Genomic DNA, 26,021 nt, shown 5'->3' with positions numbered 1-26,021 from the left:
TGTCTGCAATACTCACTGTACTTAGTACTTACCCACTGGGCACAGACGTCAATTCAACGTCTATTCCACATTGGTTCAATGTATTTTCATTGAAATGACGTGGAAACAATGCTGATTCAACCAATGTGTGCCCAGTGGGTAGGAGCTTTGCATACTAACTATAGGGAAAGAAAACCTGTGTGTGTGTGTCTGTGTATTTGTCTATATGAGCTCAAATAATAAACCACAAGACAGATGATGTCTATGTTTTTAATTATTTATCCCATAGACTACATAGCGGATAAGATGGGGATCCTGAAACGACACTCCATATCATGACATCAGGCCACGTGTTTGAAGGGTGGCATAATAACACTCCAGGTGATGACATCAGGCTTTGTGTTTGCATGGCGGCATGACAGAGAGATGCTCCTCGCGCTCTCTGTTGATAATATGCCCTTAGCTTTAGAATCACTGCTCGGAGAGTGTCTCATCTTCTTTAAAACCTTGTAGATGTAAAGTCTCTTGTTTACGGGACCTGTGTGGTTCTGGTACCGGTTCTGACCAACATTTTTGCTAATAAATTGATATGTGGTTAAAAAAAATTACATTACGAGCCTAGTTGGTTTAGCCACAGAAAAAGACAGGAACCTTCCCGCTAGCCATGATTGGCTGAGATAATGGGTGGGCTGGACATGCCGAGAGATGAGCCATGTAGCCCGCTTCTGTCTATAACATGAGCTGGTCAGTATGTGTGGGTAATCCTTTCTAACACGCTTTTTTGAAAGATATCACGTTGTAGAACTGCAAAGATGTTGCTCTCCACTTTCAGGAGGACCGAGTTTTGAAATCAGTGGAATGCACGGTGGAATTAGTGTATGATAGTTAAGGAGATGGAGAAAATTCTGGCGTTTGAATGGAAATATGCAGACGGAATCGAAAAGAGAACACACAGAAGGATGTTGTATAAAACACCTGTCTCCGCATTACATTTTCAAACTAAGGGTAACCATGGCATCCTTGACAAAGAGGGAGAAGCGTCCATCCATGTATAAGGGTAAGAGAGTCTAGCTAGCTACATTTTCTGATATTACACGTTTCTAATTTTGTCAGAAATTCGTTTTCATTACAAGTTAAAGCTTACTGTTAGTGTCGTAGAAATATTTAACTCAAAAGTAGTCAACTTAAAAATATTTCTCAAGAGACTGGAGCTTGTGAATCCAAAAATTAGACTTTTATTATTTTCATAACAAAGCCGAGCTTGCTCCATGGAGCAACTGCTTGCCCTGAACCGGAGCTGTCCTTCTATACAAACACAAATGCATAGTCATACTGATACAACATACATAGTCAATCCTCTCTCTGTGAATGAATAACATATTTCAGTATCACATGTTGGCTACTCACAAGAGCTAATTGCGCTTCTCTAAATGGGGCCTCTGTATCTTATTGGTGGCGTGACTCAAAAAAAGTATGTACATACGTACATTAAAGAACAATCACACTCTGTATTGACTATATTCACTATCCAGACATATATCTGGAGTACAAAGTATCAATCATGTCCATTCTGTTTACCTTTATCATTTCATAACACATTATAAAACATATCAATTAATACTTAAACATGGTTTAAACATGTCATCCGTAACCCATTCTCAACCACATACATTTAAGCATTTATAATTTACCATCCTCCCTGGCCCTTGAGATTATGTGCATGTGGCTATGTGTCAGGTCATAAGCACAAACAAATGATAACACGAGATCCATTGTTACTCCAATCTCCACACAGCCACCACGAGGAGTTGTATCTCCATCACATGTCATTGACATACCCAAACCAGCTGCAGGGAGTTATGAAAAACACATAAATGTCTCTGCTCTGTATTAACCCTTCAACTGGTTCTCAATCCATAAACATTTAAGGTACAGTGGGGAAAAAAGTATTTAGTCAGCCACCAATTGTGCAAGTTCTCCCACTTAAAAAGATGAGAGAGGCCTGTAATTTTCATCATAGGTACACGTCAACTATGACAGACAAAATGAGAAAAAAAATTCCAGAAAATCACATTGTAGGATTTCTAATCAATTTATTTGCAAATTATGGTGGAAAATAAGTATTTGGTCAATAACAAAAGTTTCTCAATACTTTGTTATATACCCTTTGTTGGCAATGACACAGGTCAAACGTTTTCTGTAAGTCTTCACAAGGTTTTCACACACTGTTGCTGGTATTTTGGCCCATTCCTCCATGCAGATCTCCTCTAGAGCAGTGATGTTTTGGTTGCTGTCCTGGGCAACACAGACTTTCAACTCCCTCCAAAGATATTCTATGGGGTTGAGATCTGGAGACTGGCTAGGCCACTCCAGGACCTTGAAATGCTTCTTACGAAGCCACTCCTTCGTTGCCCGGGTCGTGTGTTTGGGATCATTGTCATGCTGAAAGACCAAGCCACATTTCATCTTCAATGCCCTTGCTGATGGAAGGAGGTTTTCACTCAAAATCTCACGATACATGGCCCCATTCATTCTTTCCTTTACACGGATCAGTCGTCCTGGTCCCTTTGCAGAAAAACAGCCCCAAAGCATGATGTTTCCACCCCCATGCTTCACAGTAGGTATGGTGTTCTTTGGATGTAACTCAGCATTCTTTGTCCTCCAAACACGACGAGTTGAGTTTTTACCAAAAAGTTATATTTTGTTTTCATCTGACCATATGACATTCTCCCAATCCTCTTCTGGATCATCCAAATGCACTCTAGCAAACTTCAGACGGGCCTGGACATGTACTGGCTTAAGCAGGGGGACACATCTGGCACTGCAGGATTTGAGTCCCTGGCGGCGTAGTGTGTTACTGATGGTAGGCTTTGTTACTTTGGTCCCAGCTCTCTGCGTGGAGCCCCAGATTCCCCCCTGTTGGGACTCTATGTCCCAACCAATAAAACAAAAGTTAACATAAAATGAGTGTAAGCATGTGCATATACTTATTCTTAGCCTTGCCATCTGTGGTTATATTTTTATAAGAATATATATTCAGACCAATGTATCTTCCTCATTGTCTGACCCATCCTGATGAGGACCCAGAGCCCAGTCAGGTATTGGTTACAAGTCTGGAAGGTTTTCCTCTAAATTAACCTCCAAATTGTTCTATTGAGCTTTGTAACCATTGCTCCCCTTTTTGTTTTGTTGTAGCATTTCCAATATATGTCGTGGTATCCTAACACATCAAAATATATAAGAAATAAATGCAACTTTGTTTTAACCATAATATCTAGGACATGTTAAGAATAGTGTCAACTTCTTTAGCTTACATAACCTTTGTTTTTACCCATATCACAATTATTATAACAATCAAAATAATCAATATCAATATCTAATCCATTAATTGCAATGTCAACATCATTAGTTATTAACATATTAATAACCTATTCAAATCAATCAGTCACCTTATAATTCATAGTCATTATCAGATTAATTACCCAAAACAAATTTAGAATGACAATTCTTAGTTATTCACTTTGGTTCCATCATTCAAAGTTAAATCTCTCACCTTGGCACATATTGACACTGGCAGAATGTATATTTTTGTTTATTTAGTTATGAAAAACACATAAATGTCTCTGCTCTGTATTAACCCTTCAACTGGTTCTCAATCCATAAACATTTAAGGTATATAGGTGTTTCATTCTACCATATTAGCTAGCTAGCTAATGTTAGCTGGCTCGCTAGCTAACAAACGTGTATGATCTGTGTAGTAATATTATGTGTATCTCGGAGCCCTTTGCATTGCTAGTTATAGCCTAATGTTAGCTAGCTAGCTAACATTGAACCTGGTTTGTTAACTACCTGCAGATTCATGCAGGATAGTAACGTTATGAGTTGGGATTATGGTTCATTGTTTAGCTAGCTACATGTCTAAACAAAACACTCCACTATGCAAGTACCCATTTCAATAGAATGTTCATGATGTCACTGCGACAACTTTCGATAGACGTAGCTGGTAAATTTTCTCTGGCTATCTACTCTGATTTCAGAGCACTCGTCTGAGTGTGCCAGAGCACAGAATAACTGATGAATTTCTGAATGCTCAACACCTGTTGAATATGGCCAGTGTCAGTAAAACGTTGGCAAAAAAATAAGAAATGTTGCCAGCAGCACAGTTGCAGTCACCAACGCTCTGGATAACATGAAAACAGCCTAACCAGCTCTGCTAAGGTGAGTAAAATGGTCGGAGTGAGCTGTTCCCTCATTTGTTTCTGGAAGTAGCTAGCCAACGTTAGCCAGTTAGCTTGGGTGCTTGCTGTTGTTAGGTCAGAACGCTTGGATCAACCCTACTCCTTGGCCAGAGCGTCCAGTGTGCGCTCTGAGCGCTCTGAGAGCGAAAAGCTCTGAATTTACTAACGGACAATCTGAAAACGCTCTGAGTTTAGGAACGCCTAGAGCGCACTCTGAGCACACTCTGGCACTCCAGATTGAATTTACGAACACACCTGTAGTCAGGGGCGGTGTGTTCATTAGGGCGATATGGGCGACGCACTGCCAAACGGGAAAAGGAAGGGATTTTTTTTCTAATCAATTATATCACGGCAACAGTAGTTATCAGTGTTCTAATCTAGACGTCTGATCTGCCACTAAATGTCCAATCAGGCTAAAGTCGTGCTTCAAATGGCCCCGCCCCTTTTGGGGCGATTTCAGTCAGGTTGAAAATCGGCCCAGAAGTCTATCATAGACTGTCATGTAAAATCTTTTTTTTCAAATATCAGAGCTTTCAATACAATCTCTATGGGTTTCTGAGGGCTTGCACTTACGCGCTTTCGTCATACGTAACATAACCATGAACGTAACTAAGAAAAGAGCGGGTAGCAGCGTCAATCAATTCACGTACTACTATCAAGATGGCTATCGTTCAGTGCAACTCGATTGTCTCTTTGAAAGAAGTTCACATCAAATACCATTCAAAACGAGCTACTGGAGTGTATGCTAGCGGTCATGAGGGAACATATTGTGGAGGAGGTGAAGTCGGCGAACTTCGTAGCTATCCAAGCTGACGAGACCACGGACGTTTCTACACAGACACAGCTGGTGCTTGTGCTGAGGTACATAGATAGCAACCACAAAGTGCAGGAGCGCTTTTTTGAGTTCCTTCCCATCTCGGAATCAACCTCAGTCTCAATCGCCAGTGTGCTTTTGGAGAGACTGAACGGTCTTTTGCCCGACGACGAGAAAGTCAAACTGTGGTGCACTGGCACTGTACCAGGTTCTCATGAGCTACAACCTCCAGGAGACGTTCTCTGAGACTGTGACTCTGTTGAACATCCTCATAACTACTCCCATGACAACAGCTGAAGCTGAGAGATGTTTCTCAACTTTGACACGAGTTAAGACATTCCTGCGAAATTCAATGGGCCAGGAACGTCTGAATGCACTGGCCATGCTTTCCATGGAGAGGGAACTAGTCCTCAGCATGCCTGATTTCAATGAGAAAGTCATTGACCGCTTTGCTGCATTGAAAGAGAGAAGAGAACAGTTTCAGTACAAGTAATGTAGCCTCTCTCTCTCTTTGTCCCTCCCTGTCTGTCTCTTTAACACACACACGCCCAAATCAGTTCACAGTTGATGTTGTTTAAAATAGTTATTTTTCATTTTAAAGTAAAAAAAAAAAAAAAATCTGTTCATGTTCATTTTTACAAATCTATACAATTGGCCAGAATATGGTTGTTCATATTTACAAATCTATACAATTGGCCAGAATATGGTTGTTCATTTTTACAAAGCCATACAGATAGCTGTGTTTACCTTTTCTAGAAATTATTTTCAAATTCTGTTTTCAGGCAAAATGTCTATCACTGTTCATTTTCACAAATCTATACAAGAGGGCAGAATATGGAAGTCTATAAAAATGTATTATTACCAATAACTTGCATCAATGTTTTCAGTAGCCTCTATCAAAAGCTCCTGCTTGCTTGTTGTGAATTATGCTCAGGTGCACATATTTCCAATTCAACCATGAGGCAAAAAATGTGGTAAAAGCTCTTGTTGATCCTGCAATCTGAACAAATACCAAGATGCTGTATTTTCAGCTGATATTTCATTTGTTTATGGAAATGCATATTGTTTATGCAGTGTTGAGGAATGTGAAAGAACACCCTTGATTATTTTTACTGTGATAACTTATTTTGCTTTTGTAAGCCAACACTTTTGAGATCAGTCAATAAATACTTCTGGCATTGACTTATATGCTGCCCCTGTCTTCATGTTGTTGCTGGACATATCTTTTTTAAAATGTGTGTAGGTCACCTAAATCATCAGAAAAATTGCCCCCCCTGAGAATTTTTTCAGGAGCCGCCACTGCCTGTAGTATTAACCAGACTTTAGTCTTGAAATCTTTGGTTGTTTAGTACATGGCCTCACATGTGAATCCTTAAAGAGCTGTGTGGAGCTAAAACTTAAGAGGGTGTGAACGATGCTGAATGGGTGTATACAAAGAAGAGCTCTCCAGTAGGTGTACCAAAACCATTTTCTCAAAAGTGAGGTAACAAGTTTATCAACTTTCAAAGCATTAATTTCCATTTGTTCTTCAACTCTAGTGTATGATATGCCATTTTCGAGCTCTGAGTCACTACTGTTATCCAATGTAAAAAACAGCATCTCATATTTTGCTACATAACACAAGACCAAATCAAGCTGGTGGTCACATATTTATTTCTCAGCTGCTTATACTAAGCACATGCTCCACTAATAAAACCGAAGTAGCCAACAAAACGGACCAGTGGGAAAGTGTGCGGCCTCAATTGACTATTCGAGTGATGATGTACAGATGGCAGGTCTTTTTCCCCCTGCCCCTGTTCCTGTTTGATAATGGGCCATTCTAAATTTAAACACATTTGACATATTAGTAAAGACAAGATTAAATTGAGAATAATCTGAGGGGTGAAAATGATCACTTGATGAGAGAACAGCTGTGCAGCCTGAGGCAAGGAACAGAGCACAAGCTGTTTTTGCTGCTTTCTGAAATCATCAATAGCCTATAGTCGCACCATGCAGCCAGTGATTTTGATTTCTAAGACATTCTAAGGTTTGTATTATTCACAACTAAAGTTGCCAAATAACTCTAAATAGGGCATATAGGACCTGTTTCAAATGATCACTTTTAGGCTCTACATAGCCACTTCATATGCTCACTCTGTAATGGGAAAAATATCATTTCTATTTTATTCAGCTAAGTTCAATTATATTCTTCTTACTATGTAATGATATACAGTAGAATAATGGCTCTGGATTTATAACCATATTTTGTCAGCTAAATGAACAAGCCTACAGCCTATGGCATGGAGCATAACCAGATAACATAGGCCTACAGTAGGCCAACTCATATTCTGTTCTGAAATACACTACCGTTCAAAAGTTTGGGGTCACTTAGAAATGTCCTTGTTTTCGAAAGAAAAGCAATTTTTTTGTCCAATAACACACAACTGTAACACACAACTGCAAACAAAACCAAAGGAAACTTATAGGTGACATAATCAATACAGAAGACGAAACAGGTGCGACCAACTAGACAAGACCAAACAAACATCGAGAACATACAAGCGGTAGTAGCTAGTACTCCGGGGACGACGAACGCCGAAGCCTGCCCGAGCAAGGAGGAGGAGCAGCCTCGGCGGTATTCGTGACAGTACCCCCCCCCCCCCCTTGACGCGCGGCTCCAGCCGTACGCCGACCCCGGCCTCGGGGACGGCCAGGAGGACGCGGAGCAGGGCGCGTGGGGTGACTACGGTGGAACTCCGTCAGGAGGGAGGGATCTAAAATGTCCCTCCTAGGCACCCAGCACCGTTCCTCCGGACCGTACCCCTCCCACTCCACGAGATATTGTAGACCCCCCATCCGACGTCTCGAATCCACGATGGACCGGACTGAGTACGCCGGAGCCCCCTCGATGTCCAGTGAGGGCGGAGGAGTCTCTCTTATCTCACTGTCCTGGAGTGGACCAGCTACCACCGGCCTGAGGAGAGACACATGGAACGAGGGGTTAATGTGATAATCATTAGGCAGTTGTAACTTGTAACATACTTCGTTCAATCTCCTCAGGACTTTAAATGGCCCCCAAACCGCCGACCAAGCTTCCGGCAGGGCAGGCGAAGGGGCAGGTTTCGAGTCGAGAGTCAGACTCGATCTCCAGGTGCGTATACTGGACCCTCACTGCGGTGGAGATCGGCGCTCGCCTTCTGCCTACGGATAGCCCGCTGCAGATGTACGTGTGCAGCGTTCCACGTCTCCTCCGAGCGCCGAAACCACTCATCCACCGCAGGAGCCTCGATCTGGCTCTGATGCCATGGTGCCAGAACCGGCTGATACCCTAACACACACTGGAAAGGGGTCAGGTTAGTAGAGGAGTGGCGAAGAGAGTTCTGGGCCATCTCTGCCCAGGGGATATACCCCGACCACTCCTCCTGCCGGCCCTGGCAATACGATCTCAGGAACCTACCCACATCCTGGTTCACTCTCTCCACCTGCCCATTACTCTCAGGGTGGAAACCCGAGGTAAGGCTAACCGAGACCCCCGAGCATTCCATGAACGCCCACCAGACTCTAGAGGTGAATTGGGGACCCAACGATCAGACACTATATCCTCGGGAACCCCGCAGTGCCGGAAGACGTGGGTAAACAAAGCCTCAGCGGTCTGTAGGGCAGTAGGGAGAACCGGCATTGGGATGAGACGACAGGCCTTAGAGAACCGGTCCACAACGACCAGAATAGTGGTATTCCCCTGAGAGGGGGGAAGGTCCGTGACAAAGTCTACAGAGAGGTAAGACCACGGCCATTGTGGAACGGGCAGGGGTTGTAACTTCCCCCTGGGCAGGTGTCTAGGCGCCTTACACTGAGCGCACACCGAGCAGAAGGAGACATAAACCCTCACGTCCCTAGCCAATGTTGGCCACCAGTACTTAACACTAAGGCAGTGCACTGTCCGGCCAATACCTGGATGTCCAGAGGAGGGTGACGTATGAGCCCAATATATGAGACGATCACGGATCTCGAGCGGAACGTACGTCCGCCCCACTGGATACTCTGAAGGAGTAGGGTCGGTGCGTAACGCACGCTCGATTTCCGCATCGACCTCCCACACCACCGGTGCCACCAGACAAGACTCCGGCTGTATGGGAGTGGGCTCAATGGACCTCTCCTCTGTGTCATACCGCCTGGACAGGGTGTCTGCCTTACCGTTCTGGGACCCTGGGATGTAGGTTATCTTAAACACGAACCGGGTCAGAAACATGTTCCACCTAGCCTGACGAGGGTTCAATCTCCTAGCTGCCCGGATGTACTCCAGGTTACGATGGTCAGTCAGAATGAGAAAAGGGTGTTGAGCCCCCTCAAGTCAATGCCTCCACACCTTTAGGGCTTGAACCACGGCTAGCAGCTACCTGCCCCTACGTCATAATTTTGTTCCGCCGGGCTGAGCTTCTTAGAATAAAAACGCACAGGGACGGAGTTTAGGAGGCGTGCCTGAGCGTTGAGACAATACTGCCCCAATACCGGCCTCTGACGAGTCCACTTCCACCTGGAACGCTAAAGCGGGGTCCGGGTGTGCCAGCACCGGAGCCGAAGTGAACAGGTACTTCAGTTTACCAAACGCCCTGTCCGCCTCAGCCGACCACTGCAAACGCACCGGGCCCCCCTTCATCAGGGACGTGATGGGAGCTGCCACCTGTCCAAAACCCCGGATAAACCTCCGGTAGTAATTGGCAAAACTCCAAAACCGCTGCACCTCTTTAACAGTGGTTGGAGTCTGCCAATTACGCACGGCTGACACACGGTCAATCTCCATCTTCACCCCTGACACGGACAACCGATGACCCAAGAAGGAGATGGACTCCTGGAAAAACAGACATTTCTCTGCCTTGACATACAAGTCATGCTCCAATAGCCTACCCAACACTCGGCGCACCAGGGCTACATGCTCGGCTCGTGTAGAAGAGTACACTAGGATGTCGTCAATGTACACTACCACACCCTGCCCATGCAGGTCCCGGAAGATCTCGTCCACAAAGGATTGGAAGACTGAAGGAGCATTCATTAACCCGTACGGCATGACGAGATACTCATAATGACCCGAGGTGGTACTAAATGCTGTCTTCCATTCATCTCCCTCCCTAATGCGCACCAGGTTGTAGGCGCTCCTGAGATCCAGTTTTGTGAAGAATCGCGCTCCGCGTAATGATTCAGTCATGGTCGCAATCAGAGGAAGGGGATAACTGTATTTAACAGTGATCTGATTGAGACTATGGTAATCAATACACGGGCGCAACCCTCCATCCTTCTTCTTCACAAAAAATAAACTTGAGGACGCAGGGGAAGTGGTGGACCGTATGTATCCTTGTCTATGGGACTCGGGCGGAAGAGCAGCACCTGCCTGGAGGTTTATCGCACAATCTCCCCGTCTATGAGGCGGCAATCGCGTCGCCCTAGTCTTGCTGAACACGAGTGCCAAATCCTCATGCTCGGGGGGAAAGTGATTGCGGGCACTTGGTTCGGACTCTCCACCGAGGTCGCCCCGACGGAAACACCTAAACATCACCCGACACACTGGACAGACCACTCCTTAAGAGCCCTCTGTTGCCACGAAATGGTGGGGTCATGGGCGATTAACCAAGGAAGCCCCAGCACAACGGGATACGCAGGAGAGTCGATCAGGTACAACTGAATGATCTCCTCATGACCCCCCTGCGTCTTCATCTTTAGTGGCGCTGTGACCTCCCTAATCAACCCAGATCCCAACGGACGGCTATCTAGGGCATGGACAGGGAAGGGTGCATCAACGGGCAGGAGGGGAATCCCTAACTTAACACAAAATTTACGATCAATGAAATTCCCAGCTGCACCTGAATCGACTAGCGCCTTATGCTGGGGATGAGATGCAACCTGAGGAAATACTACAGGTATACACAAGTGAACAACAGAGAGCTCTGGGTGAGTTGGGCGCCTACTCACCTGGAATGACTCTCCAGTGCGCGACCTGTTGCCCCAACTCTGGACGTCCGCGGGTGGCCAGCAGGGTATCCAGACGGATTGACATGTCCACCAACTGGTCGAAGGTCAGATTGGTGTCCCTGCAGGCCAACTCTCGTCGAACGTCCTCACGCAGGCTGCATCGATAATGGTCGATGAGGGCCCTCTCATTCCACCCCGCATCCGCCGCTAGAGTCCGGAAATCCAGGGCGAACTCTTGTGCGCTCCTCTTCCCCTGTCGAAGGTGGAACAGACGCTCCCCCGCCGCTTTACCCTCAGGGGGATGATCGAAAACAGCCCTGAAGCGGCGGGAGAACTCAGCGTAGCTGATGGTGGCGGCGTCTATTCCCCTCCATTCGGCATTGGCCCACTCCAACGCCTTGCCGGAGAGACAGGAGATGAGGGCGGAAACGCTCTCGTATCCCGAGGGCGACGGGTGTATGGTGGCCAGGTAGAGTTCCACCTGAAGGAGGAACCCCTGACACCTGGCTGCGGTGCCATCATATGCCCTCGGGAGCGAGAGCCGAATCCCACTGGACTCCGGAGCTGGTCTGGTGGGGCTGGCCGATGGTGGTGGTGAGGTAGGAGGAGGTGTGGGCAAGCCTCCTCTCTCCCATCGGCGCAGGGTGTTCATGACCTCTTGCATGGCAGATCCGAGTTGCTGGATCCTGGCGTCCTGGCAGCTGACCCGATCCTCCAGCGACTCGGTCCCCGCCGCTGCTCCTGCTGACTCCATAGTAGTGGTGTGTTATTCTGTCACGTTGTTGATGTGGATGCGGTTGTAAAGTCAGGCGCAGGACACAGAGGATAAGTCAACACGATTTTACTGAGACTCATGAACAAATACAAAGTAAATGGCCTCGAAAACACCGGAGGCTAACTAATACCCGCAATGCGTAAAATACTCTACAACACAAAATTACCGAACCTTGACATCAAACGACAGGCGGACAATAACACACAACTGCAAACAAAACCAAAGGAAACTTATAGGTGACATAATCAATACAGAAGACGAAACAGGTGCGACCAACTAGACAAGACCAAACAAACATCGAGAACATACAAGCGGTAGTAGCTAGTACTCCGGGGACAACGAACGCCGAAGCCTGCCCGAGCAAGGAGGAGGAGCAGCCTCGGCGGTTTTCGTGACACTACACTGTATTTCTGATGAATTTGTTGTTATTTTAATGGTAAAAAAAAATTTTTCTTTTGAAAACAAGGACATTTCTAAGTGACCCCAAACATTTGAACAGTAGTGTATGTACATTTGCTTCATATCATAATGTTTATTTAGACCTGACTAAAATAAATCATGGATTTATTGTAGTGGTGTATATTAAATATATTTATTATACTTATTTTTATGTAGATGTTCCAAAGGCGCGCATCAGCGGCTTGTACACATGGAGGAGATGCTAAACTTGTTTATGTTAATTAAAGGTAAATTACCTTGAGACCGCAGTCTATTGCATGAAAATAACTGACAAATGTTCATGACCGCCACAGCCTCACAAGAGACATGTGCTTTTTGTGCCCCTTAATCTCATATTTTGAAACATTTAAAACTAATGTTTGTTTTTTACCACTTCTTTAATTTGATTAAAAACCAAGCATAGCCTCCCCTCCTCTCAATTATTATTTTTAAATATAATTTTTATGCCCAATGCTTTTGCCAAGTAGTCAAGTCTATAAAAGGGTTTGGCTCGTGAGACCGCTTTGAAATATATCTTAATCACCTTTAAGGCTTTAAGAAAGGATCAAGTTTGGCAGCAGCAAAACAGTGAGTGGACATCCCCTTTTTATCTATGCAGGCTATGACATTATTTTAGCCAGCTCCTGTTATTATTTTGGATGAGTGTAAAAAACCCTCCATGTAGGCTATATGCCTCTAATAGAATGAGAGATTAGATAATCTGGGTACACTAGTAATTAAAAACATTTAAATTATGTTCCTGCAACAATTGCTTGTTTTCTTTTTTGTTTGATTAAAAAACAAGCCCTTGGTAAGCTACCATTACCCTACTATAATGAAGCTGGCTTCAACAGCAATGTGTCTGGTCTCCTTCTTATCCTGGCAGTGCATTAGCCAAGTAGCCTATCCATAACAGTTTTCTAAATGGTCTACTTGTGAGGCTTTTACCGTCATGCGTTTGCATTATTCACAATTCACATAGGCCTACCTTGAATACTCCATTCGGCTTGCATCCATCCCCATTTCCAAAAAGCGCCTCGTCCGGTTACCAAAGACGCGCTCCTCCGAACATAGGCTATTGAAATGTTTCTGTCCTATAACGCCATACGAACGATAGGCCTAGGCTATATCTTGCTTATTAAGAATGTGCCTCACACATACAATACAATTTACGGGAGCCTAGTATTTTTAGTGTGATGTGTAAAGGCCTATGCTCATTGAAGCCAATTACAACAAAGTTGACTGTCAACACACCAAACATAGCAAGCTCCCGAGTGGCGCAGCGGTCTAAGGCACTGCATCTCAGTGCTTGAGGCGTCACTACAGATCCCCTGGTTCGATTCCAGGCTAAATCACAACCGGCCGTGATTGGGAGTCCCATAGAGCGGCGCACAATTGGCCCAGTGTCGTCCGGGTTTGGCCGGTGTAGGCGGTCATTGTAAATAAGAATTTGTTCTTAACTGACTTGCCTAGTTAAATAAAGAATAAATAAAAACACTGGATGTATTTTTTTTTTTACTGCTGTTTTACCCGTTACCGTAGCAAATAATATTTAAGAAACGGTAGTATCAATCCATAATGGACTAGGAGAATATTCTGTGTCCCCAGCCGAATTGGAGTTGATGACAACACAAAGGCCGTCAATAACCTACATAACTTGAGACAAACACATGCAGTATTCAGCCATGCAACGCGTTGATTGGCCAGTGAGTGGCCAAGCCCTCTTTACACCTACAACCTGTTAATTCATCAAAACCCATCCCTTGCTATTACGCATATAATAATGGCTGTGAAATTTTTTTTTTTATTTCTGACACACCCCTGGACTTATAGCGCTACCGCCAGCGCTTGCTTAGATTTACCATTGCGTTAGGTTTGTTAAAATAGAGCCCTGTATTGTGCTGATAATTGCCTGTTAGTAGTAGCCTATCCAACCCACAGGTGCCATCTAGTGATGGGAAGGTCTTCTTCAACTCTTTTTACTGACTCAGATATTTTCAACTCGTTCAGTGGAAATAACTAATCACATAATTTTGTTCATTTAATTCAGTATTGCCCAGAGCATGCAGGACTCCCTACCGGCGAACGATGAACTAAAAACTCGAAAGAATCATGATTCTACAAGGCTCTAGTTAACCATAGGGGGCTTATTTGAACTGTCATTGGTGACTGAGACATACAGTGGGGAAAAAAAGTATTTAGTCAGCCACCAATTGTGCAAGTTCTCCCACTTAAAAAGATGAGAGAGGCCTGTAATTTTCATCATAGGTACACGTCAACTATGACAGACAAATTGAGGAAAAAAAATCCAGAAAATCACATTGTAGGATTTTTTATGAATTTATTTGCAAATTATGGTGGAAAATAAGTATTTGGTCAATAACAAAAGTTTCTCAATACTTTGTTATATACCCTTTGTTGGCAATGACACAGGTCAAAAGTTTTTCTCATTTTGTCTGTCATAATTGACGTGTACCTATGATGAAAATTACAGGCCTCTCTCATCTTTTTAAGTGGGAGAACTTGCACAATTGGTGGCTGACTAAATACTTTTTTTTCCCCACTGTAAAAGTGTGCTTCAAAGTGTGATTGTTATGCATACAAATACGATTTTATTTTAAAGTGAGGTCTAGTTGTGAACGACACTTGGCGGAATGCAATTGCTTGACTGCCGTAAGGGAGTAGCACAATATCGTTTGTGAACTGCAGCAGCAACAAAACAATTCATTCTGGAGTTTGAGTTTGTTGAGCAGAGGCAGGCTGTGTATGTTTTGGTTATACAAAGCTGTTTCCATCGATAGCATTCAATAATCAATTCATTGCATTAACTATTGCACCATGCAATCAATTATCAGTTCTAATGTTGTTTACTTCTGAATGCTGCGTGCAGCATGACCTATTTTCCTGCGGCACATATGATAGACAGTTAGTGGTGGTTGGAAAACATCTCCGGAGCCGCCAGCAGGTCAAACGAATGGCTAGAATGAACAAGTTTGCAAGCTTGTTACAAATGTATCCATGAGGTACAATAAAATCTGCCTCACGTGTGACGGCTTTCTATGTAATGAAGACATTGCATTGGTGGTCTTGGAACACGTGGAAAACTAGCCTTAGTCCCTTGAGTTAATCTCCAATTGTATGTCAATTGGCAGTCGCTGAACAAGGGTGCTGGAGCAGCATGGATAGGTATATTGAATCAGGCCTACTGCATTTCAAATGACAGTCATTTGTTTTTAGGGTCAATTCCCACATGTGAAAAAGAGTGTATTGCACAGATTAGTTTAGAATTATTATTCCCGCCTATTATGTCACATCTCTGTTTCACCAAGTGTGTATATCTGTGTACATCTTCCATTTTGTATTTTTTGTTCACTTGTCTTCCCTCTGCATGATAGTCATGAGCAAATAGTCATGGCGTCAAGAAAGAAAAGCTATTACATAACTCAGAGGCGAATTCCCAACTGTTTCAAATCTATTCCATAAATTACCCCTGAAACAAACTGCTCCGTTCATAGCTCCATTTTACATTTCGATCCTCCTGCTTCTGCTTGCAGATTTCCATTCCCTGGATGGTTGCTAGCAACAGTAGTGTACAACACATCAATGTTAGAAAATAAATACTGATATAAACTCCATATTTACCATAAGGCAGATGCAATTGGCATCCATGACCTTTGCCTCCTCCACATGAGCTAGGCAGTAAAACAGGTAAATGGCAATAAAAGTGAAAAACACACTCTCCAAAGGTTTAACAGAAAAACTTAACCTTTTGACCAAAGGAAACTTTCTCTCCCTTAATGATCTCCAAACTAGAGAATCTTCAAAATGACTTGACACTTTCTATATATTTTTTTTTATAAGCCGTCTTTCATTATTCATCAGCCTTCAGGGAGGACAGCGGTGTAATATTAAAGCATGTCAGGATAAATACATGAATATATTCACATTGCAAATGAGGGCCCTCTGCTAATGTTTACTCTGCCACTGTGATTTATGACAAACAAATTCAGAGCCTATCATTAGTTTAATATGAGTCAAAATGCCTGCCTACTGCGCATAATATTTAGACCACAGTAACCTTCTGGTAAATAAAGCAAAGCGTAGCTGTCACTTCTCTGCAGATAACATCATTCAATATGCTTGGGGGAGAGCTTAATTTCAGCTCATTTTATTGAAAGCCGTCTGTCTCCTCGGAAAGATGGCGAGATAAGGGAACAGTCGAGTGTGAGCAGGGAGATTAATGTCAGCTGGGGGAGTTTTTGTTGTTAATGCACAACTAAAATAGGTTTTCGTGTCTGGCCGCCGATAGTTGAATGAGCCTTAATCATATGATCAGAATTACTTCAGGCCTGGTAGGGATTCTTGATATGGAATATTTCAGCCATAACCTGCTGTTCCCATATGGAAAATAATTATGAAAATCAAATAAGAATCTTTTATGGCATAAAATTATTTCAACAAAAATCTAATAAGTAATCTAATAAGTATTGTGATGTCACGAGAGGCTGTGTCCTGGAGGGACGTTACATCCCCCTGAGGTGGCTGCAAACCCAGACAGCTATGGCTCCATCTGCTGGTATGGTCGGGAACTCCACCCCTCTATGGCCAATCTTCCCACGCAGCTGAAACAAATGAGGAGCTGATGAGCTGAAGGTTTGGGAAGGGAAGAGACACATTCTCCAACCTGGGCTCTCTGGAGGACAAGAGTGCTGCACGTCCACTTCCAGGAGGAATATAAGGATTTGGAGATACTTACCTTTGGGGAAATACTCACCTTTGGATATATGCACCTGTGGAAATACGTGTGGGACATTTGGAAGGACGTTTTGCTGGGTTGGCCACTAGCTGCAACGTGGAATACAGTAAGACTGGGGAAAAGTTATTTGAGCGAGTGAGAGTTATGATTTTGGATGTGGAAGAGACATCCCTGAACTGTTAACCCTTAAAGAGCCACAAGAGAACAGAATTGTGTTATACTTTCGTTAGTTTCCCAAGACCTTTAATAAAATCCTTGTTTTGATTGAACCTGGTCTCCTTGCACTACTTGAGCAATCCCGCTGAAAGCTGTGTAGCCTCTCGTGACGTCACAGTATTTAAAATCAAATCAATTATTTTTTGTCACATGTGCCGAATACAACAGGTGTAGACCTTACTGTGAAATGCTTACTTACTTACTTACTTACGAACCCTTAACCAACAATGCAGTTCAAGAAATAGAGTTAAGAAAATATTTACTAAATAAAATAAAAAATAAAATAAAAAGTAACACAATAAAATAACAATAACGAGCTATATAGAGGTGTTGCCGGTACGAGTAAAAGTGCGGGGGTACAGGTTAGTCGAGGTAATGTGTACATGTAGGTAGAGGTAAAGTAACAATACATAATAAACAGCGAGTAGCAGCAGTGTAAAAACAAAACAAAGGGGGGGTGGGGGGTGTCAATGTAAATAGTCCGGGTGGCCATTAGATTAATTGTTCAACAGTTTTATGGCTTTGACGTAGAAGCTGTTAAGAAGCCTTTTGGACCTAGACTTTGGACGTGCCGGTACTGTTTGCCGTGCGGTAGCAGAGAGAACAGTCTATGACTTGGGTGACTGGAGTCTTTGACAAGTTTTTGGGCCTTCCTCTGACACGCCTAGTATATATGTCCTGGATGGCAGGAAGCTTTGCCCCAGTAATGTACTGGGCCTTACTCACTACCGTAGCGCCTTACTGTCGAATGCCGAGGACTTGCCATACCAGGCAGTGATGCAACCGATCTTTTAGGGTGGTATGCGAATTGGAGTGGGTCTAGGGCAGGGTTCTTCAATTCCGGTCCTGGAGGGCCGAAACACCTCTGTTTTTCATCCTCTCCTTCTAATCAGGGGCTAATTCAGACCTGGGACACCAGGTGAGTGCAATTAACTACCAGGTAGAAATAAAAAACAGAAGTGTTTCGGCCCTCCAGGACCGGAATTGAAGAACCCTGATCTAGGGTTTCTGGGATGATGGTGTTGATGTGAGCCATGACAAGCCTTTCAAAGCACTTCGTGGCTACAGACGTGAGCGCTACGGGCGGTAGTCATTTAGGCAGGTTACCTTCCCTTTTAGTTGGGCACAGGGACTATGGTGCTCAGAATATGTGGGAACTCCTTCAAGACTGTTGGAAAAGCATTCCAGGTGAAGCTGGTTGAGAGTACAAAGCTGTCATCAAGGCAAAGGGTGGCTATTTGAAGAATCTCAAATATAAAATATATTTTGTTTTGTTTAACACTTTTTTGGTTACTACATGATTCCATATGTGTTATTTCATACTTTTGATGTCTTCCCTATTATTCTACAATGTAGAAAATAGTAAAAATAAAGAAAAACCCTTGAATGAGTAGGTGTTCTAAAACTTTTGACCGGTAGTGTATGTACTCAATGTAGGTGAATTCCTCCTTCCCTCTACACATTACATCTTCATTGCTAGGCAGGAAGTTAAGTGATGTGGGTAATAAACTGCTCCTTCTTCTTTAATGTTACCTGACCTAACCTCAACCCCATTCCTCTCTAATCCAAAGCTCTCCACCCGTATCAGCGACGGCAATCATGTGATTGTCTCTCCTCTACTCAGTACATTCCAAAGCCCCCTGGCTCCTGTCCAACCTTCATTGACCCCACCATATACATTCCTCCTACAGATAACCATTAACTTCTGGTGTATAAAACAGACTATGGAACTCCTCATGTCTCTAGTATAACTGATGATTAACAATATTTAATGTTTAGAAATCTGAACCCATCACCATGTTTCATGAGCTGACATGAAAGATCCCAGAAATGTTCCATAATCACAAAAATATTATATCTGTCAAATGTTGGGCACACATTTGTTTACATCCCTGTTAGTGACCATTTCTCCATTGCCAAGATAATCCATCCACCTGACATGTGTGGCATATCGAGAAGCTAGTTAATCAGGATAATCATTATATAGGTCCACCTTGTGCTGGGAACAATAAAAAGCAACTCTAAAATGTGCAGTTTTGTCACACAACACAATGCCACAGATGTCTCAAGTTTTGAGGGACATGCAATTGGCATGCTGACTATAGGAATGTCCACCACAGCTGTTGCCAGATATTGAATGTTCATTCATTTAGAGAATTTGCAGTACGTCCAACCGGACTCACAACCGCAGACCACGTGTAACCACGCCAGCTCAGAACTTCCACATCTGGCTTCTTCACCTTCTTCTGAGACCAGCCACCCGGACAGCTGATCAAACTGTGGGTTTGCACAACCTAATAATTTCTGCACAAACTGTCAGATACCGTCTCAGGGAAGCTCATCTGCGTGCTTCTCGTCCTCACCAGGGTCTTGACCTGACTGCAGTTTGGCATCGTAACTGACATCAGTGGGAAAATGCTCACCTTCGATGGCCACTGGCACGCTGGAGAAGTGTGCTCTTCATGGATGAATCCCAGTTTTAACTGTACCGGGCAGATGGCAGACAGCATGTATGGCATCGTGTGGGCGAACGGATTGCTGATGTCAACGCTGTGAACAGAGTGCCCCATGGTGGCGGTGGGGTTATGTTATGGGCAGGTATAAGCTACAGACAACAAACACAATGGAAATACTCTGGGTAGCCATTTGATTAGATGTTCTGGAGTCTCATGGCTTGGGGGTAGAAGTGGTAAATAGACAGCTGCTGATTTTGTACGTTTGCCCACTGACAAAGAAATGATAAGTCTATAATTTTAATGGTAGGTTTATTTGAATAGTGAGAGACAGAATAACAACACATTCTTTTCAAAAATATTATAAATTGATTTGCATTTTAATGAGGGAAATAAGTATTTCACCCCCTCTCAATCAGAAAGATTTCTGGCTCCCAGGTGTCTTTTATACAGGTAACGAGCTGAGATTAGGAGCACACTCTTAAAGGGAGTGCTCCTAATCTCATCTTGTTACCTGTATAAAAGACACCTGTCCACAGAAGCAATCAATCAATCAGATTCCAAACTCTCCACCATGACCAAGACCAAAGAGCTCTCCAAGGATGTCAGAGACAAGATTGTAGACCTACACAAGGCTGGATTGGGCTACAAGACCATCGCCAAGCAGCTTGGTGAGAAGGTGACAACAGTTGGTGTGATTATTGGCAAATGGAAGAAACACAAAAGAACTGTCAATCTCCCTCGGCCTGGGGCTCCATGCAAGATCTCACCTCGTGGAGTTGCAATGATCATGAGAACGGTGAGGAATCAGCCCAGAACTACACGGGATGATCTTGTCAATGATCTCAAGGCAGCTGGGACCATAGTCACCAAGAAAACAATTGGTAACACACTACGCCATGAAGGACTGAAATCCTGCAGCGCCCTCAAGGTCCCCCTGTTTAGGAAAGCACATACACAGGGCCGTCTGAAGTTTGCCAATGAACATCTGAATGATTCAGAAGAGAACTGGGGAAAGTGTTGTGGTCAGATGAGACCAAAATCGAGCTCTTTGGCATCAACTCAACTCGCCGTGTTTAGAGGAGGAATGCTGTCTATGACCCCAAGAACACCATCCCCACCATCAAACATGGAGGTGGAAACATTATGCTTTGGGGGTGTTTTTCTGCTAAGGGGACAGGACAACTTCACTGCATCAAAGGGAAGATGGACGGGGCCATGTATTTTTTGTATTTTTTTATTTCACCTTTATTTAACCAGGTAAGCCAGTTGACAGTCGCATTTACAACTGCGACCTGGCCAAGATAAAGCAAAGCAGTGTGATAAAAACAACAACACAGAGTTACATATGGGGTAAACAAAACATAAAGTCGAAAATACAACAGAAAATATATATACAGTGTGTGCGAATGTAGTAAGTTATGGAGGTAAGGCAATAAATAAATAGGCCATTGTGCAAAAATAGTTACAATTTCGTAATTAAAACTGGAATGATAGATATGCAAAAGATAATGTGCAAATAGAGATACTGGGGTGCAAATTAGCAAACTAAATAACAATGTGGGGATGAGGTAGTTGGGTGGGCTAATTTCAGAATGGCTGTGTACAGGTGCAGTGATCGGTAAGCTGCTCTGACAACTGACACTTAAAGTTAAAGAAGGAGATAAGAGTCTCCAGCTTCAGAGATTTTTGCAGTTCATTCCAGTCATTGGCAGCAGAGAACAGGAAGGAATGGTGGCCAAAGGAGGCGTTGGCTTTGGGGATGACCAGTGAGATTGTCACGCCCTGGCTCTGGGGACTCTTAAATGTTGAGGGTGTGGAGTTTCTATGTGATATTTTCTATGTTAGTTTCTAGATCGGGTGGATCTATGTTGGCCAGGGTGGTTCCCAATCAGAGGCAGCTGTATCTCGTTGTCTCTGATTGGGGACCATACTTAGGCAGCCTGTTTGGCACTAGTCAGTGTGGGATCTTGTTCCGTTAAGGTTTGTTTTGGTAACCTAGGACTTCACGTATCGTTTGTTTGTTGTTTTGGTTCGTGTGTTAAGTACGAATAAATATGTACGCTTATCACGCTGCGCCTTGGTCCGTCTCTTCTGTATACGATCGTGACAGAAGATCCCACCAAGCCTGGATCAAGCAGCGTGACGAGGAGAGAGGATGGACTTGGGAGGAGATGAGAGAGAGTCTGGCTAGAGGGATGGAGGCCATGATCACGGGAGAGAGACAAGCCCAGAAAATGTTTAGGGGGGGCTCACGCCGTGGACGACGAGGCTACAGGAGGCGACAAGTGAGAGGGAGAGTGTAGGGGCACAGCGAGAGGAGCTGGTTAGGCAGCAGAAGGAGCGGAGGGTTATAAGGAAACCCAGTCCCGCTCCTCGCTCCAAGCAAGTGGTGTGTGTCGCCAGTCTGGTCCGGCCCGTTCCAGCTCCCGGCACCAAGGCAGTGGTGCGCGTTGCCAGCCCGGTCCGGCCTGTTTCTGCTCCTCGCGTCAAGCCAGTGGTGCACGTCGCCAGCCCGGTCCGGCCTGTTCCTGCCCCTCGGGCCAAGCCAGTGGTGCGCGTCGCCAGCCCGGTCCGGCCCGTTCCTGCTCCCCGCACCAAGCCAGTGGTGCGCGTCGTCAGCCCGGTCCGGCCCGTTCCTGCTCCCCACACCAAGCCAGTGGTGCGCGTTGTCAGCCCGGTCCGGCCCGGCCCGCTCCTGCTCCCCGCACCAGGCCAGGGGTGCGCGTCGTCAGCCCGGTCCGGCCCGCTCCTGCTCCCCGCACCAAGCCAGTGGTGCGTGTGTCCAGTCCGGCACGGCCCGTGCCTGTTCCACTGGTGCCTGGTCCGGCACCGGTCAGCTGCTCCACTCCGGAGCCAGAGCAATCCGCTCCACTGGGGTCCGGTCCAACTCCTGTCAGAGGATCCACTCCGGATTCAGAGCAATCCGCTCCACCGGTGCCCAGTCCAGCTCCGGCCAGCGGCTCCAGTCCGGAACCTGTACAGATCAATCCACCGTTGTAGGGTCCAGCTCCAGCCAGCGGTGCCAGACCAGACCAGGGGCGCAACGGGGAGGTGGAGAGAAGGTGGTGGTCACGCCCGGAGCCGGATCCACCTCCGAGGCGGAATGCCCACCCGGCCCCTACCCTGTTGTGTTTGTGTGGCGCGGTCGCAGTCCGCGCCTTTGGTGGGGGGGTACTGTCACGCCCTGGCTCTGGGGACTCTTAAATGTAGAGCCAGGGTGTGGAGTTTCTATGTGATATTTTCTATGTTAGTTTCTAGATCGGGTGGATCTATGTTGGCCAGGGTGGTTCCCAATCAGAGGCAGCTGTATCTCGTTGTCTCTGATTGGGGACAATACTTAGGCAGCCTGTTTGGCACTAGTCGGTGTGGGATCTTGTTCCGTTAAGGTTTGTTTTGGTAACCTAGGACTTCACGTATCGTTTGTTTGTTGTTTTGGTTCGTGTGTTAAGTACGAATAAATATGTGCGCTTATCACGCTGCGCCTTGGTCCGTCTCTTCCGTATACGATCGTGACAGAGATATACCTGCTGGAGCGCAGACTACAGGTGTGTGTTGCTATGGTGACCAGTGAGCTAAGATAAGACAGGGATTTGCCTAGGAGTGATTTATAGATGACCTGGAGCCAGTGGGTTTGGCGACGTATATGTAGTGAGGACCAGCCAACAAGAACGTACAGGTCACAATGGTGGGTAGTATATGGGGGTTTGGTGACAAAACGGATGGCTCTGTGATAGACTACATCCAATTTGCTGAGTAGAGTGTTGGAGGCTATTTTGTAAATGACATCGCCGAAGTCAAGGATTGGTAGGATAGTCAGTTTTACGAGGGCATGTTTGGCAGCATGAGTGAACGAGGCTTTGTTGCGAAATATGAAGCCGATTCTAGATCTAACTTTTGATTGGAGATGCTTAATGTGAGTCTAGAAGGAGAGTTTACAGTCTAACCAGACACCTAGGTATTTGTAGTTGCCCACATACTCTAGGTCAGACCCGCCGAGAGTAGTGATTCTAGTCGGGTGGGTGGGTGCAAGCAGCGTTCGGTTGAAGAGCATGCATTTAGATTTACTAGTGTGTAAGAGCAGTTGGAGGCTACGGAAGGAGTGTTGTATGGCGTTGAAGCACGTTTGGAGGTTTGTTAACACAGTGTCAATTGAAGGGCCAGATACAAAATGGTGTCGTCCGCATAGAGGTGGATCCGAGCGTCACCAGCAGCAAGAGCGACATTATTGATATACACAGAGAATAGAGTTGGCCCGAGAATTGAACCCTGTGGCACCCCCATAGAGACAGCCAGAGGTCCAGAAAACAGGCCCTCCGATTTGACACATTGAACTCTATCTGAGAAGTAGTTGGTGAACCAGGCGAGGCAGTCATTAGAGAAACCAAGGCTATTTATTCTGCCAATAAGAATGCCGTGGTTGACAGAGTCGAAAGCCTTGGCCAGGTCGATGAAGACGGCTGCGCAGTACTGTCTTTTATCGATCGCGGTTATAATATCGTTTAGGACCTTGAGCGTGGCTGAGGTGCACCCATGACCAGCTCGGAAACCGGATTGCATAGTGGAGAAGGTACGGTAGGATTCGAAATGGTCAGTGATCTGTTTGTTAACTTGGCTTTCAAATAATTTCGAAAGGCAGGGCAGGATGGATATAGGTCTGTAACAGTTTGGATCTAGAGTGTCACCCCCTTTGAAGAGGGGGATGACCGCAGCAGCTTTCTAATCTCTGGGGTTCTCAGATGTTACGAAAGAGAGGTTGAACAGGTTAGTAATAGGGGTTGCGACAATTTCGGCAGCTAATTTTAGACAGAAAGGGTCTAGATTGTCTAGCCCAGCTGATTTGTAGGGGATCAGATTTTTCAGCTCTTTCAGAACATCAGCTGTCTGAATTTGTGTGAAGGGGGGGCATGGGCAAGTTGCAGCGGAGGGTGCAGAGCTGGTGGCCAGGGTAATGGTAGCCAGGTGGAAAGCATGGCCAGCCGTAGCAAAATGCTTGTTGAAATTCTCGATTATTGTAGATTTATCGGTGGTGACAGTGTTTCCTAGCCTCAGTGCAGTGGGCAGTTGGGAGGAGGTGCTCTTATTTTCCATGGACTTTACAGTGTCCCAAAACTTTTTGGGGTTAGTACCGTCAAATCTTGGGTGAGAACCTCCTTCCCTCAGCCAGGGCATTGAAAATGGGTCGTGGATGGGTATTCCAGCATGACAATGACCCAAAACACATGGCCAAGGCAACAAATGAGTGGCTCAAGATGAGGCACATTAAGGTCCTGGGGTGGCCTAGCCAGTCTCCAGACCTTAATCCCATAGAAAATCTGTGGAGGGAGCTGAAGGTTCGAGTTGCCAAACGTCAGCCTCGAAACCTTAATGACTTGGAAAAGATCTGCAAAGAGGAGTGGGACAAAATCCCTCCTGAGATGTGTGCAAACCTGGTGGCCAACTACAAGAAACGTCTGATCTCAGTGATTGCCAACAAGGGTTTTGCTACCAAGTACTAAGTCATGTTTTGCAGAGGGGTCAAATACTTATTTCCCTCATTAAAATGCTAATCAATTTATAAAATTTTTGACATGCGTTTTTCTGGATTTTGTTGTTGTTATTCTGTCTCTCACTGTTCAAATAAACCTACCATTAAAATTTATAGACTGATCATGTCTTTGTCAGTGGGCAAACGTACAAAATCAGCAGAGGATCAAATACTTTTTTCCCTCACTGTATGAAGAAGATAGATAAAAATTATCTTCGTAGATAGTGTGTTCTATAGCTTATCATGAGATACTCTACCTTAGGCGAGCAAAACCTTAGATATCGTGCACCATCTGTCGTTTACAAATATACGTAGACCGCCACCCCTTGTCTTACCAGAGGCTGCTGTTCTATCCTGCCGATACAGTGTATAAACAGCCAGCTGTAGGTTATTAATGTAGTCGTTCAGCCACAACTCTGTGAAACATAAGATATTACAGTTTTTAATGTCCCGTTGGTAGGATATAGGTGCTTGTAGTTTGTCCACTTTATTATCAAGTGATTGTACGCCATCAATTGCCATCAATAAGAGATGGTAGCAGCAACATTATGTACAAAATAAGTTACAAACAATGCGATAAACAAACAAAATAATACGGTTGGTCAAGAGCCCATAAAACGGCAGCCATCCCCTCCGGCGCCATTGTACACTCAGTCATGTGAAATCCATAAATTAGGGCCTAATTAATTAATGTCAATTGACCTTCTTCCTTATATGAACTGTAACTGTATTCTGGAAAAAGTCGGTTTGTTATTTTAACTCAAACATAACCAATCTTTGTTACACATAAATACCAAACTTGTTTTTGCATGGATTTCGCGACGCAGTTAGCTTTTAATAATAATAATAATAAGCCATTTAGCAGACGCTTTTATCCAAAGC

This window comes from Coregonus clupeaformis, unplaced genomic scaffold, assembly GCF_020615455.1.
Source record: "Coregonus clupeaformis isolate EN_2021a unplaced genomic scaffold, ASM2061545v1 scaf0291, whole genome shotgun sequence".
Lineage (NCBI taxonomy): Eukaryota > Metazoa > Chordata > Actinopteri > Salmoniformes > Salmonidae > Coregonus > Coregonus clupeaformis.
Note: the sequence above shows the minus strand (reverse complement) of the source record.